The following is a 14,394-nucleotide window of genomic DNA, read 5'->3' on the forward strand; positions in this document are numbered from 1 at the left end:
TTCATAAGTTTACAAGAATTGAAATTATACCATGCATACTTTCAGACCACAATGCTATGAAGCTTGAAATCAACCACAGGAAAAAGTCTGGAAAACCTCCAAAAGCATGGAGGTTAAAGAACACCCTACTAACGAATGAGTGGGTCAACCAGGCAATTAGAGAAGAAATCAAAAAATATATGGAAACAAACGAAAATGAAAATACAACAGTCCAAACGCTTTGGGACGCAGCGAAGGCAGTCCTGAGAGGAAAATACATTGCAATCCAGGCCTATCTCAAGAAACAAGAAAAATCCCAAATACAAAATCTAACAGCACACCTAAAGGAAATAGAAGCAGAACAGCAAAGGCAGCCTAAACCCAGCAGAAGAAGAGCACTAATAAAGATCAGAGCAGAAATAAACAATATATAAGGATGAGCATATAACCAGTTGTATGTTATCAATTATCTAGATCTTGTATTAGGTCATGTTTCCATCAGCGTAATTTTATCATTAAATAAACAAGCAAACACAAAATGGGCATGGAAAAATAGTGAGAGTATGTTATGAATCAAGAATTATAATCAATTTGGGATTCCTGGCTGGCTCAGTTGATAGAGCAGGTGACTCTTGATCTCAGGGTTGTAAGTTCAAGCCCCATGTTGGGTGTAGAGATTACTTAACAATAAAAAATCTTTAGAAAAAAAAGAATTATGATCATTCAATAAATACTGTAGACCTGAGGTAAAGTGACATTTTTTAAAATGACATTGTTTAGGGGCTGTATGTTAGAAAAATAGTTTCTATTTATAAATTTGAAAAACTGACACAATATTTAATACATTATTGAAGGTTAATTTTTTAAAGTTATTTAGTTTTTTTTTATATATGTGAAATTTATTGACAAATTGGTTTCCATACAACACCCAGTGCTCATCCCAAAAGGTGCCCTCCTCAATAACCATCACCCACCCTCCCCTTCCTCCCACCCCCATCAACCCTCAGTTTGTTCTCAGTTTTTAACAGTCTCTTATGCTTTGGCTCTCTCCCACTCTAACCTCTTTTTTTTTTTTCCTTCCCCTCCCCCATGGGTTCCTTTTAAGTTTCTCAGGATCCAAATAAGAGTGAAACCATATGGTATCTGTCTTTCTCTGTATGGCTTATTTCACTTAGCATAACACTCTCCAGTTCCATCCACGTTGCTACAAAAGGCCATATTTCATTTTTTCTCATTGCCACGTAGTATTCCATTGTGTATATAAACCACAATTTCTTTATCCATTCATCAGTTGATGGACATTTAGGCTCTTTCCATAATTTGGCTATTGTTGACAGTGCTGCTATGAACATTGGGGTACAAGTGCCCCTATGCATCAGTACTCCTGTATCCCTTGGGTAAATTCCTAGCAGTGCTATTGCTGGGTCATAGGGTAGGTCTATTTTTAATTTTCTGAGGAACCTCCACACTGCTTTCCAGAGCAGCTGCACCAATTTGCATTCCCACCAACAGTGCAAGAGGGTTCCCGTTTCTCCACATCCTCGCCAGCATCTATAGTCTCCTGATTTGTTCATTTTGGCCACTCTGACTGGCGTGAGGTGATACCTGAGTGTGGTTTTGATTTGTATTTCCCTGATAAGGAGCGATGCTGAACATCTTTTCATGTGCCTGTTGGCCATCTGGATGTCTTCTTTAGAGAAGTGTCTATTCATGTTTTCTGCCCATTTCTTCACTGGGTTATTTGTTTTTCGGGTGTGGAGTTTGGTGAGCTCTTTATAGATTTTGGATACTAGCCCTTTGTCCGATATGTCATTTGCAAATATCTTTTCCCATTCCGTTGGTTGCCTTTTAGTTTTGTTGGTTGTTTCCTTTGCTGTGCAGAAGCTTTTTATCTTCATAAGGTCCCAGTAATTCACTTTTGCTTTTAATTCCCTTGCCTTTGGGGATGTGTCGAGTAAGAGATTGCTACGGCTGAGGTCAGAGAGGTCTTTTCCTGCTTTCTCCTCTAAGGTTCTGATGGTTTCCTGTCTCACATTTAGGTCCTTTATCCATTTTGAGTTTATTTTTGTGAATGGTGTAAGAAAGTGGTCTAGTTTCAACCTTCTGCATGTTGCTGTCCAGTTCTCCCAGCACCATTTGTTAAAGAGGCTGTCTTTTTTCCATTGGATGTTCTTTCCTGCTTTGTCAAAGATGAGTTGGCCATACGTTTGTGGGTCTAGTTCTGGGGTTTCTATTCTATTCCATTGGTCTGTGTGTCTGTTTTTGTGCCAATACCATGCTGTCTTGATGATGACAGCTTTGTAGTAGAGGCTGAAGTCTGGGATTGTGATGCCTCCTGCTTTGGTCTTCTTCTTCAAAATTCCTTTGGCTATTCGGGGCCTTTTGTGGTTCCATATGAATTTTAGGATTGCTTGTTCTAGTTTCGAGAAGAATGCTGGTGCAATTTTGATTGGGATTGCATTGAATGTGTAGATAGCTTTGGGTAGTATTGACATTTTGACAATATTTATTCTTCCAATCCATGAGCAGGGAATGTCTTTCCATTTCTTTAAATCTTCTTCAATTACCTTCATAAGTTTTATATAGTTTTCAGCATACAGATCCTTTACATCTTTGGTTAGATTTATTCCTAGGTATTTTATGCTTCTTGGTGCAATTGTGAATGGGATCAGTTTCTTTATTTGTCTTTCTGTTGCTTCGTTGTTAGTGTATAAGAATGCAACTGATTTCTGTACATTGATTTTGTATCCTGCAACTTTGCTGAATTCATGTATCAGTTCTAGCAGACTTTTGGTGGAGTCTATCGGATTTTCCATGTATAATATCATGTCATCTGCAAAAAGCGAAAGCTTGACTTCATCTTTGCCAATTTTGATGCCTTTGATTTCCTTTTGTTGTCTGATTGCTGATGCTAGAACTTCCAGCACTATGATAAACAACAGCGGTGAGAGTGGGCATCCCTGTCGTGTTCCTGATCTCAGGGAAAGAGCTCTCAGTTTTTCCCCGTTGAGGATGATGTGAGCTGTGGGCTTTTCATAAATGGCTTTTATGATCTTTAAGTATGTTCCTTCTATCCCGACTTTCTCAAGGGTTTTTATTAAGAAAGGGTGCTGGATTTTGTCAAAGGCCTTTTCTGCATCGATTGACAGGATCATATGGTTCTTCTCTTTTTTTTTGTTAATGTGATGTATCACGTTGATTGATTTGCGAATGTTGAACCAGCCCTGCATCCCAGGAATGAATCCCACTTGATCATGGTGAATAATTCTTTTTATATGCTGTTGAATTCGATTTGCTAGTATCTTATTGAGAATTTTGGCATCCATATTCATCAGGGATATTGGCCTGTAGTTCTCTTTTTTTACTGGGTCTCTGTCTGGTTTAGGAATCAAAGTAATACTGGCTTCATAGAATGAGTCTGGAAGTTTTCCTTCCCTTTCAATTTCTTGGAATAGCTTGAGAAGGATAGGTATTATCTCTGCTTTAAACGTCTGGTAGAACTCCCCTGGGAAGCCCTCTGGTCCTGGACTCTTATTTGTTGGGAGATTTTTGATAACCAATTCAATTTCTTCGCTGGTTATGGGTCTGTTCAAGCTTTCTATTTCCTCCTGATTGAGTTTTGGAAGAGTGTGGGTGTTCAGGAATTTGTCCATTTCTTCCAGGTTGTCCAATTTGTTGGCATATAATTTTTCATAGTATTCCCTGATAATTGTTTGTTTCTCTGAGGGATTGGTTGTAATAATTCAATTTTCATTCGTGATTTTATCTATTTGGGTCATCTCCCTTTTCTTTTTGAGAAGCCTGGCTAGAGGTTTGTCAATTTTGTTTATTTTTTCAAAAAACCAACTCTTGGTTTCTTTGATCTGCTCTACAGTTTTTTTAGATTCTATATTGTTTATTTCTGCTCTGATCTTTATTAGTGCTCTTCTTCTGCTGGGTTTAGGCTGCCTTTGCTGTTCTGCTTCTATTTCCTTTAGGTGTGCTGTTAGATTTTGTATTTGGGATTTTTCTTGTTTCTTGAGATAGGCCTGGATTGCAATGTATTTTCCTCTCAGGACTGCCTTCGCTGCGTCCCAAAGCGTTTGGACTGTTGTATTTTCATTTTCGTTTGTTTCCATATATTTTTTGATTTCTTCTCTAATTGCCTGGTTGACCCACTCATTCGTTAGTAGGGTGTTCTTTAACCTCCATGCTTTTGGAGGTTTTCCAGACTTTTTCCTGTGGTTGATTTCAAGCTTCATAGCATTGTGGTCTGAAAGTATGCATGGTATAATTTCAATTCTTGTAAACTTATGAAGGGTTGTTTTGTGACCCAGTATATGATCTATCTTGGAGAATGTTCCATGTACACTCGAGAAGAAAGTATATTCTGTTGCTTTGGGATGCAGAGTTCTAAATAGATCTGTCAAGTCCATCTGATCCAGTGTCTCATTCAGGGCCCTTGTTTCTTTATTGACCGTGTGTCTAGATGATCTATCCATTTCTGTAAGTGGGGTGTTAAAGTCCCCTGCCATTACCACATTCTTATCAGTAAGGTTGCTTATGTTTATGAGTAATTGTTTTATATATTTGGGGGCTCCGGTATTCGGCGCATAGACATTTATAATTGTTAGCTCTTCCTGATGGATAGACCCTGTGATTATTATATAATGTCCTTCTTCATCTCTTGTTACAGCCTTTAATTTAAAGTCTAGTTTGTCTGATATAAGTATGGCTACTCCAGCTTTCTTTTGGCTTCCAGTAGCATGATAAATAGTTCTCCATCCCCTCACTCTGAATCTAAAGGTGTCCTCAGGTCTAAAATGAGTCTCTTGTAGACAGCAAATAGATGGGTCTTGTTTTTTTATCCATTCTGATACCCTATGTCTTTTGGTTGGCGCATTTAATCCATTTACATTCAGTGTTATTATAGAAAGATACGGGTTTAGAGTCATTGTGATGTCTGTCTGTTTTATGCTTGTAGTGATGTCTCTGGTACTTTGTCTCACAGGGTCCCCCTTAGGATCTCTTGTAGGGCTGGTTTAGTGGTGACGAATTCCTTCAGTTTTTGTTTGTTTGGGAAGACCTTTATCTCTCCTTCTATTCTAAATGACAGACTTGCTGGATAAAGGATTCTCGGCTGCATATTTTTTCTGTCTGGCACACTGAAAATCTCGTGCCAATTCTTTCTGGCCTGCCAAGTTTCAAAAGAGAGATCAGTCACGAGTCTTATAGGTCTCCCTTTATATGTGAGGGCACGTTTACCCCTTGCTGCTTTCAGAATTTTCTCTTTGTCCTTGTATTTTGCCAGTTTCACTATGATATGTCGTGCAGAAGATCGATTCAAGTTCCGTCTGAAGGGAGTTCTCTGTGCCTCTTGGATTTCAATGCCTTTTTCCTTCCCCAGTTCAGGGAAGTTCTCAGCTATTATTTCTTCATGTACCCCTTCAGCACCTTTCCTTCTCTCTTCCTCCTCTGGGATACCAATTATGCGTATATTATTTCTTTTTAGTGTATCACTTAGTTCTCTAATTTTCCCCTCATACTCCTGGATTTTTTTATCTCTCTTTTTCTCAGCTTCCTCTTTTTCCATAACTTTATCTTCTAGTTCACCTATTCTCTCCTCTGCCTCTTCCATCCGAGCTGTGGTGGTTTGCATTTTGTTTTGCATTTCCTTTAAAGCATTTTTCAGCTCCTCGTGACTGTTCCTTAGGCCCTTCATCTCTGTAGCAAGAGATTCTCTGCTGTCCTGTATACTGTTTTCCAGCCCAGCGATTAATTTTATGACTATTATTCTAAATTCACTTTCTGTTATATTATTTAAATCCTTTTTGATCAGCTCATTAGCTGTTGTTATTTCCTGGAGATTCTTCTGAGGGGAATTCTTCCGCTTGGTCATTTTGGATAGTCCCTGGTGTGGTGAGGACCTGCAGGGCACTTCCCCTGTGCTGTGGTGTATAACTGGAGTTGGTGGGCGGGGCCGCAGTCAGTCCTGATGTCTGCCCCCCGCCCACCGCTGGGGCCACAGTCAGACTGGTGTGTGCCTTCTCTTCCCCTCTCCTAGGGGCGGGATTCACTGTGGGGTGTGTGGCCCGTCTGGGCTATTTGCACACTGCCAGGCTTGTGGTGCTGGGGATCTGGCGTATTAGCTGGGGTGGGTAGGCAAGGTGCACGGCGGCAGGGGGGGCAGGCTTAGCTCGCTTCTCCTTAGGTGATCCACTTCAGGAGGGGCCCTGTGGCAGCCGGAGGGAGTCAGATCGCTGCCGGAGGTTTGGCTCCGCAGAAGCACAGAGTTGGGTGTTTGCGCGGAGCGAGCAAGTTCCCTGGCAGGAACCGGTTCCCTTTGGGATTTTGGCTGGGGGATGGGCGGGGGAGATGGCGCTGGCGAGCGCCTCTGTTCCCCGCCAAACTGAGCTCTGTCGTCCGGGGGCTCAGCAGCTCTCCCTCCCTTTGTCCTCCAGCCTTCCTGCTTTCCGAGCAGAGCTGTTAACTTATGACCTCCCAGACGCTCAGTCGCGCTTGCTGTTGGAACACAGTCCATCAGGCCCCTCCGCTTTTGCCAGCCAGACTCGGGGGCTCTGCTTGGCCGGCGAGCCGCCCCTCCGCCCCGGCTCCCTCCCGCCAGTCCGTGGAGCGCGCACCGCCTCGCCCCTACCCTCTTCCATGGGCCTCTCGTCTGCGCTTGGGTCTGGCGACTCCGTTCTGCTACTCCTCTGGCGGTTTTCTGGGTTATTTAGGCAGGTGTAGGTGGAATCTAAGTGATCAGCAGGACGCGCGGTGAGCCCAGCATCCTCCTACGCCGCCATCTTCCCTCCAATCAAAGTTATTTAGTTTTGAGAGAGAGAGAGCGGAGGAGGAGCAGAGGGAGGAGACAGAATCTCAAGCAGACCCTGCATCATCAGCGTGGAGCCAGACATGGGCCTCAAACTCACAAGCCATGAGATCATGACCTGAGCTGAGATCAAGAGTCATACCCTTAACTGACTGAGCCACCCAGACACCCCTGACTTAATTTTTTAATGAATAAATAGATGAATCAATCATTTTTTGAATCAATCATTTTTAAGAGATATTAATACTATTTTGACAAAATGACAAAACTTTTTAACTAATGAACATAGTTAAGTACAAGAGCAGATAAACTAATCAAATACAAGGTAGTTAAAGAATAAATGTTCTAGGCATAAAGATAGGATAAATCATGAGCACCAGGAAGAAATATTCTCTGTTCATGAAATTCAAAGCTTATATAACCTGTAAGAAATTACTTATAGCCTCAAGTGTACCTCGGCCATCATGAAAGGTTTAGTTTTGAATATCACACTTTAAAATGTGTATTAAAGCCATTTTGCCAGACGTGGTACGGGACCATTGAATATAAAATCTGGTGTTAGGTTTCTGATTCAAAACAAGATGGCTTCTGAGAAACTAAAATCTGCAAATCTCTGGGTGGACTAAAATAATCCAAAGTTTATAATTAACTCTGGGAGAAAGATATGCATCAAGTTACTTGAGGAAAAGAGTGTTTGTGTGTGTGTGTAACAAATGGGAGTTTCAGAGTTAGATAAATTCCTTCATTTCCAACATATCCACAGGAAGCTATTTCCATTCAGTCTCATTTGCTTTAGCCTGAGAAACCATGATTTTTGAAATCTATTCTTTCTAACAATCTTTGGCAGATAGTTCTTTCCAAACTATCTCTTGTAATACCAGAGTAAATGGAAAATATAAATTAATTATATTTCTTATCAAAAAGTTAGAGAAACTTTAAGTTTTCCTTTAAACTAGTCATTTTGCTGCGTAAATTATTTTAAAGATCTAATAAACCTATAAAACTGGACAAGAGATTCATATTCTTTCTCTCTCTTTCCCTTTTTTCCTTTTCTCTCTTCACAGTTTCCTTTCTCCTTATTTTTTTTCCCATATCCTTCTGATTGTTCCCTGACCTTCTCTCTTTCAAAAATTTCTTGATCTGAAGGGCTTTGCTACAATGGATCAATTATCTCCAGCAGCCACTACTAGTTTTTGATGACTGGTGTTCACAGTCCTCTATCAAAGCTGGAAACCAGCTATACAGTATTTTTTTTTCCATTTTTTATTTTTCTATATAATTCAGAGCTGTAATAAACACTTTTAACCATTGTTTCATAATCATGATAATAATCATACTTATTTTACTGCTGAAAAGATGAGTTAAAAGGTAAATGCCCAAAGGGAACACAGTTAATAGTCTATTTGGAGTTAGCTTCTGTAAAGAATGTTGGTTTGGAGAAAAGTTCAGTTTGGCTGAGAACTATGATTTCTATGAATCAAAAATAATAAAACTCTTCATAAGATTGCATGTCCAATGAAGAGATAATTGACATAAGAAGAAATATAAATGGTCAGTAGATCTATGAAAAGTATTCTCTGTATCTATAATCATTCTATTATTTTTCTTGGCACTAACTGCTTCTGGTTTCCTCTAATTTAGTCTGTTATCCTCACTGTTGTCTATTATAAAATTGTTGATGTTGTTTAAATCCACAAGAGTTACCAGATACCAGCAATGAAAATAACGACAGAGTTATAAAGTACTGGATATAGGAGGGCCTTTTAATTTTCTAGTGTGGTCAACAAGAATTTATTGAATTTATTTTTACTATGTACTCTGATCACTTTTGGACACTGTAGATGAAAAAAAAATAGGTTCTCTAGGTTATACTAAAGAAGTAAAAACCTATGCCTGCTTGCTCACCTAATACTTGCTTTAAAAGTTGTTAACATTATTTTAGTTGAATTACAAAAGACAAAATATTACTCCTAAATTAACTATATTAATAGTCATATTAATAACACTGTTATAATTTATTTTCAATCATGTCCTAGGTGGGAGAATTAAATCTTGATTCCAAGGGTATAATAGTAAAATCAAATGACTTAAAGCAGAACTCCCCAAAGAGAATCAAAACTTAGGATGGGGGTGCGGGGGGAAGGAAAAAGGAAGAAAGTAAGGAAGGAAAGAAAGAAAAGGAAGAAGAAAGAAAGAAAAGAAAGGAAGGAAAGAGGGAAGGAAGGAAGGAAATTAGACAATACCTATTTTTTTGTTTTGAACTATGAATTTCAGGGCCATGTAAAAACTAAGTCTCCCTTTTTCTTTCTGTGTCTGCCTGCTCTCTCTCTCTCTCTCTCTCTCTCTCTCTCTCTCTGAATACCCACTGTATTTTCACCTACATTGTCTAACTTAATCTCTACAATAACCCCATGAAATAGGTCCTGAGGTTGGTCCCCATTTGTAACCTGTTAAAAGTCTCAGAACAGAGAAATAGTGTGGCTGGGGTGGGGAGTGGGATGCACACCCAATGTTTGTGACTCTAGTCTTTTCTCCTTCTTTGGTATCATTCCGCATTTCCTACTCTTCATTTCCAAAAGCATAATTCCATTCTCATGGTAACTATTGACTGTTACAACTTATGAGAGATTTCATTCCATATTTTCTATCAGGATTTTTCCTGAGCTAAATTATTAACAGTCCATTTTTCCATGTTTGGAAATTTCTGTTATTTATGCCTACATACCTGTGCCTGGAACATAATCCAGAAAAACTGTAGCCCCTGATGACTGTGGTGCTGTGAGAACCCAAATACTTCCTCAACCAGGGCATTTAGGGAGCTGTCAGACTGAATAGCAGGTGTTCTTTATGATGCTGTATGGAGTCCATAAGTCCCAAATGTAGCTAGGAGAAGAAACCCTTGATATTTCTGGAAACTGCAAAAATTCCAAGCCATCCCAATTAGTATTAATGGAAATATAGTGTTAAAACATTGTAAAATTGTCTTAAATGTGATAGAGGAAGGGAATTAAGGGAGTAGTTAAGAAATTTAGAGAGTATAGACTGTACCTTCCTATCAGAGAGACCCCATATTTGACCATATTTTTTCCCATGGATAAAGTATTGTCTATATTCTAACTAGAATCTGAAATAAACTCATATTGCAGCAAAACAAATAATCCATTTTCTGTTGTGACCAGTATCCATGTGAGAGTGTGAGGTATATATTCATTGTAGAGACTACCTTCTGGGGTAGGAAAATTTCACTTACCCAAGCTATCTATGCTCCTTTAGGACCTCTTAATTTCTGAGTTCCTCTGAATTGAGAAAATCACTTGAAAGTGTACCTTTTGCTAAAATCAAAGACAGACCTGGTCAGTGCAATTAATTATAAAAGTTCCACTGATAGAAGTTAAGCACAGTTTTAAAACATTTCTTTGGCTAACTTCTTAATTTAATAATTACATTATTTTAAAACAAAATTGCTATTTCTAGTCCCTTCAGGAGCCAGATGACTTAGGTGAGTGGTCAGAGAAGACCAGTCAAGACAAATGAGCTGGTTGCCGATATACTCCACCTGTGTATATGATAGAACAGCCAGCCTTGAATTGCTGGTTTTGTGGGGTTTCAATGGAGGGTAGAAAAACATTTTGAAGTGTCGAGAATTTCTGTGGTTACATGAGCAAAGTTCTGGGTTTATATTGGGTGAAAGTCAGCATTATTAATATCCTTTTAGGTAACAAAACAATAATGGAAGCCTACCTTTTTATTTTCACTTACAAAGCATTACGTAAATCAAGTATTCTTGATCAGAATGCAATGCTTTAGAGGTCTGAGAAGGAAATATGATAATATGCCTCTATCTGCCTTTTCTTGTTACTTTTGTTTAACCACACATACACAAGTCTGTTCACGTTTTTGGTGGTTGTTTCAGTTTCCTTTTAATTCAATTACACAATTATGTGTACACATATCCACATATTTTTGGGAGGAGTCTTGTTTGTTTTTGAATAGATAAGATATAGAAATGTACTTTAATTTATTTTAAATTTATTTAAAATTAATTTATGCTTAAGTATCTTTCTTTCAATGGTGATTACTACTCTTAGAAAAACAAAGAGAAAACTTATTTAAAACATATTTCATTTTTTGTTCAAAAGTAAAGATATATTTATATTTTTTAATTTTTAAAAAATGTTTATTTATTTAGAGAGAGAGAGATAGAGAGTAAGCAGGGGAGGGGCAGAGACAGAGGGAGACAGAGAATCCCAAGCAGATTCTGCACTATCGGCATGGAGGCTGATGCAAGTCTCGAACTCATGAACTGAACTGTGAGATCATGATCTGAGCTGCAGTCAAGAGTCTGACACTTAACTGAATGAGCCACCCACATGCTCAGGTAAAGGTACATTTTTAAAATGTTCTCTTCACAGTTTAAGGATGGATGCTTGGGGTTTGGAAAGCTAATGTAGAAAAACAATAAGGTATAAGGATGGGATTGCTGGACTTGACATTAATTATGTGGATAGTGTCAGTGATGTGAATCCACTAGTCAGCTTGGCTAAAGATCAGGCAAAGGAAGGTGGTATCTCAAGACATAGCCTAGAAACATCACTACGTTAAAGTATAGATGGTTATGTTTAAGGAATGGAAACCACATGTAAACTAGTAAATAAACCAGTTATTGCGTTGTGTGAACATTCTAGACAGTCTGGAGAATACAAACATTTTAAATTATGGCAACTACACTAAAATAACATTGAATATGTAGTGAAGCAGAGTTACATACCTTCACCTCTACCCCACGTTAGCTCATCAGGAAGAAGTGGCTGTGATGCAGTGTATTGCAAACATTCTGTTGTTTATTTCCTTCTCTTCTCATGGTTAGAAAGCATTTGCTAAATAGGCATTTCACTAGTCCTGACTGGTGGGGGACTCTACACAAGTTCCAAGCATTTACCAAGTATAGACTTCATAGTCACTATCCCTGTGTCTGGTACATTCTATGTAGGTATTCTAGGGAGTAAATGAGTCCTAAATTTCAGCTCCACCAAGGAAGAAGAAACCATGGTAGAGAAGTGGGTCAATGTGTTCAACTGAGAGAGGTTTTAAGATTGTTATTCTTTGAGGGAGAATGGAGTAGTTACCTAATTAGATCTTGCTCACTTATCCATAGGTAAAACTAAAAGAGTGAAAAGTCTCAGAGACTTCACCTAAGATGAGCATTTATGTAGCAAAGGGCACTTAGATATATCATCTTCCTAAAGTGGGTCCAATCAGGCAGAGGGAAGTAATTTTAAAGGACTGAGAAAAATGTAATTGTGATAGAGAATGAGAGCAATACCTCTTGCTTATATTAATATATTCACTTACCAGGGATTTTTATTTTATTTTATTATTTTATTTTATATTTTATTTTATTTTGAGAGAAAGAGAGTGAGAATGTGAGTGGGAGAGAGAGAGAGAGAGAGAGAGAGAGAGAGAATCTTAATCTCCAAGCTCAGTGTGGAGCTCGACAAGGGGCTTGATGTGGGGCTTGACATAGTTGACATAGGGCTCAATCCCATGACCCAGGGATAATGACCTGAGCCAAAATTAAGAGTTGGATGCTCAACTGACTGAGCCACACAGGTGCCCTGATTTACCAGGGATTTTAATCACTTATCAATCAATCATCCTGGACATTAGCAAGTCACTTTGGGGACCATATTATATTGTACATCATAATCCTAAAGCACGTGTCAACATCCACAGCAGACTAAGGTTTTTACTAGAATGTTGCTGGCCAGTAGATCAGCCACGCTGTATGAGAGTGATTATGAAACCTTGAATAAGTGCCTGGTAGTAGTAAGCAGAGAACCCACAACAGCATAAGCTCAGGTATGAGAGTTAAAACACATGCACACAACTCAAAAAGACTCAAAACTTGGAGGCATCTGGGTAGCTCAGTCGGTTAAGCATTTGACTTTGGCTTGGGTCATGATCTCATGGTTTGTGGGTTTGAGCCCCCATGTAGGGCTCTGTGCTGATAGCTCAGAGCCTGAAGTCTACTTCAGACTCTGTCTCCCCCTCTCTCTCTTCCCCTCCCCCACTGTTTCTCTCCCTCTCTCTCTCTCTCTCAAAAAAAAAAAAAAGAAAAGAAAAGAAAAGAAAAAAGACTGAGGGCGCCTGGGTGCTCAGTCAAGCCTTTCACTTCAGCTCAGGTCATGATCTCATGGTCCATGGATTTAAGTCCCACATTGGGCTCTGTGCCGGCAACGTGGAGCCTGCATGGGATTCTCCTTCTTTCTCCTTCTCTCTCTGCCCCTCCCCTGCTCATGCTGTCTCTCTGAAAATAAATAAACTTAAAAAAAAAGACTCAAAACAATTCCTATTGGATTTACACTATTCACTAATGTTTAAGGTGGAGGAAGGAGGTAAAGTTTAAATAACGATGTCTGCAAATGAGTTGTTGCCAACTTAAAAAGGGATACATGTGTATATATCACAGGGGATGTTAGGAAAAAGACATAGACATTCATTTCTTAAATTAGGATTCTGGATTATGTTAGGAAGGGCCATTCTAAGACCACTGACTCAAAAATAATTGTAATTTGGAGTTAAGTAATTATTACACAAAAAGGAATTTACTTACTTAGTAGTAGGTAGACTTGTTGAATGTTGGCCTGGATCTTCTCCCAGACTGAGCAATAGATTAGTGTCACTGAGGTCTCTGATCATCAGACTGCTCATAATTTTGTTTGTGTTGACCACCTGAATTCAAATGGGCTTGTATGAAATAATGGGGGGGCAATTAAATTCTGTTCTTTTATTTGACTTTATTATTTTTTACATCAACTGCTTGTTTGAAGAAAAAGTAGTAAATATTAAGGCAACTTAAACTGAATTGTTTTTCTAAGTTGTTTTCTCACCAATATTTGAAAAATACCTTTTTTTTTGTCTTGAATAGTTTGGATAGACAACTAGATTAAAAATTTCAATGGCTTTTAACTTGTACTTCTGTATTTCTCCAGCTGCTAGGCAATGGGGCTCCTAATCCATTACAATGAAAAAAATTCTGAAAGACCCAGCCTGATTAATATAATTATAAATAAGACCAAGACATCTATGAGCTAAGAATTGTGCGCAGGTAATCAGGAGGGAAGAATTAAGCGGTGTAATTATGGATATGTTCCACTTCCTACATTTTTTTTTCAAGTGTCAATCTATTAATCATTCAGATGTTCATCAGCCAGAACACTGGGCCTGGATAAGCCACTTTTCCTTTCTGTCACCTAATGACACAAATGTGACACAAAAGCAGCCACACCTGCAATGCCTCTTCATGCAATGTATTTGGAAGATTGAACAATTCAAGTTTTATTTCCCTGTGGATGAAGGATCAACAGGCTATTAGGATATTGCACAGAAAGGCCTGAATCTGCAAAACATTTATACTTCAGGGTGAACTTATTCTAACACCAATGTGTCAACTTATCTGAGACCCCAGGATGCTCATCCAGGCACTGAGTTTCCAGCAGGCAAACTCTCAGCAGGAAGGCCACCTTATTCCTCCTCCCTCTGCCTTTCTAGCATAGGAGGTGCACCTGCAGCATCTTGAGTCAGGCCGGGTCGTGTCCAGCATG

The 14,394-nt window shown here is 39.0% G+C and overlaps 1 non-coding gene across 1 annotated transcript; it reads right to left on the bottom strand.

Moving 5' to 3' along the window:
* Positions 1-13,965: 13,965 nt before the first annotated feature.
* On the bottom strand, positions 13,966-14,100 carry LOC124509027 (small nucleolar RNA SNORA17). The gene has a single exon (XR_006961387.1). It is a non-coding gene; the product is annotated as a small nucleolar RNA SNORA17 (small nucleolar RNA).
* Positions 14,101-14,394: the final 294 nt, after the last annotated feature.

Source organism: Lynx rufus, unplaced genomic scaffold (genome assembly GCF_022079265.1).
Source record: "Lynx rufus isolate CCGP_SWC_20201006 ecotype Redwood Valley unplaced genomic scaffold, mLynRuf1.p SCAF_13, whole genome shotgun sequence".
Taxonomy (NCBI): domain Eukaryota; kingdom Metazoa; phylum Chordata; class Mammalia; order Carnivora; family Felidae; genus Lynx; species Lynx rufus.